Raw genomic sequence first — 2,429 nt, forward strand, 5'->3', positions numbered from 1 at the left:
TTGTAGCCATCATCAATCAACACAGTCAAAATTTCAAGCTTTATTCACAAATTGTAAAACCAACCCCACATATAATCCACTAACAAACCTCACCCCACCATATAATTTCATATCAAACATCAAGATCATACTCTTAACTATCAAACAAAAACGTAAAGACCCAATCTTTACCAAACCTCACCCATCCCCACATCCATAAATCTTCGGTTATCTTCCTATTTAGCTTCAAATCAAGAACACAAAAGAAAATAAACAAATTTTACACAGATCCAAACACTTGAAAGCTACAAGATCCCATCAAGCAAAACTAACTAGAAATCAAGTAAACCAAAAGGAGGAAGCAAAGTACAGCAAACATCAATGTACCTAATTGCCAGCAACAGAAGTTGAACCTAAAAAACAAACAACACAAGAAAAACCTCCTCCTCTGAAGTCTCTGAAGCTTCTTCCTTTTTTCCTATCTTCTAATATTCTTTGCTTGGTTTTGACCCCCAAAAGTTTCTTGTCATGAAACCACAAAAAGACCCCTCTCAACCCCAAATCAATGGATTCTCAAGGAAACCCAACAGAAAACTTGTACAATAGAAGCAACTGGAAATGGGTAAACAGTAGTACTAGTTGTGTAAATGCTACAAACAAAGAAACCAAAAAGAGGCAGAGCCTTTTTATTTACCTGAGAGGAAAATATCAACCAAAGGCTTTGTGTGTATTTATCTCTCTGACCACTCCTCCCCCAGTACAGTAGTATCTCACATACAGCCTCTTAAGTCAGATTTGTTTCCATACAAGAATTGGAAGTATTCTTATAATGACAAATAATAAAAACGAAGGCTAAAAGAGTTCTCCTCCGCGATTACAGGAACTGGGCAAGTGGTGATTGGTTAGAATGGGTGTGTGTTTGCAACAACTATGCATTCCTCTTTTTCGTTTATTTGGTATGAAAAAGAGGCAAGGGAGAAGGAGAAGAAGAAGAAAGAAAGAAAGAAGAAAGAAGAAAGAAGATAGAGTTGTGCAGAGAGGTTCAGTTTGTGATTGGGGGTTTTAGTTTCAAGGCATTTGAGTGAGGGGTAACCCAACTTATTTGGGACCTAAAAATAGAGAGAAGAGTAATTAAGGGACTCTCTTAAGTGAGGATTTTGTCTACCAAAACGACATTTGCGGCCTTCACAGAAGAGAAGAGACTGACCAGCCTCAAATTGCTCCTCACCTAATGTGATTTTAGCTTGACTAAAATTATTTTGTGTGTGACCCTTTTAGGTTCCTTCAGAATCCAACCAAGTTCTAAAAGCACTGACAAAGGTGTCAGTGTTTAATATTCAACCTAACCTGCTGAGCCATTGGCCATCTGGGCAAAGTGGGAACACTGTTTGGTGCTATTTTATATTTTTTCTTCACACCCTTTAATGTACTAACTCAAACACACCAAGCAAAGCTGTAGCTGATCTGGGTTGCATACTTGCATCACATTGCTAAACAATCCAAAACCCAGATTAAACTTATTTGAGGGTTTCTCCAATCTCAGAGCACCCTGTAATTTAAACTCAGAATGGGTGGTCGAAGGGCTATGAATGTCTCTACCTAATGATATGGACATATGGTAGGGATTTGCGGAGTATAAAACTGTCGACACATAATACAAAGAAGTGTACGTGCAGAAATGGAGAAGAATATGAGAGCTATTTCCAATATTGTTTAGGAACTGAGCTAGATTTGAAGAGGGTGATCACGTGAAGCTCATCAATGGGCGTATGTATGTATGTTAAGGTTTACATGCAACTATGGCCTACTCCTGTGAGAAAACGACATCAAGTTGGCTACACGACATATGTTGAGGGTGAGGTCCCGGTGAGGTCCACAGTCCCCTTCTATGTATGATTGGTATATCTCATAATTTTGGTTGCATTATTAATCAAATTCAAAGGTAGGAGTGGAATTATGGGATGAGAAAGTAAAGGTAGGAAGGAATCATGCGCATTTGCAAGTTTAGTAAGATTCCATTTCCATCAACAGTTTTTTTGGAGGCCACAATTTCAACCGAAAAGAAGGTGATAGAACTCTAGAGAAACGTTGTCCTAGAAGTATTATGTCACACTTTTTTAGGATACGTTAAGAAGTGACATTTGCAAGTTTAGTAAGATTTCATTTTCATCAACAGAGTTTTCGGAGGTGAGTATGAATGGATTGCCAAAATTTTAACTGTAAATAAGATGATGAGTGTGGCTATTAGGACCTTCAAGTTTTTTCACTATATCTCTCATTCTCTCTACACCTCATTTTTACTTTTCAATATAAACATTTGCTCACTATACCTCATTTTAAATTCCTAACATAACCTTAGTTATTTATCGACATATATTTTAACCAATTAATTACCTCTTATTCAACATCCATTATCTCTACCTCTTATTCACTCAATAGACCTCTTATTT

The sequence above is a fragment of the Fragaria vesca genome, unplaced genomic scaffold, assembly GCF_000184155.1.
Source record: "Fragaria vesca subsp. vesca unplaced genomic scaffold, FraVesHawaii_1.0 scf0512956, whole genome shotgun sequence".
NCBI classification, from domain to species: domain Eukaryota; kingdom Viridiplantae; phylum Streptophyta; class Magnoliopsida; order Rosales; family Rosaceae; genus Fragaria; species Fragaria vesca.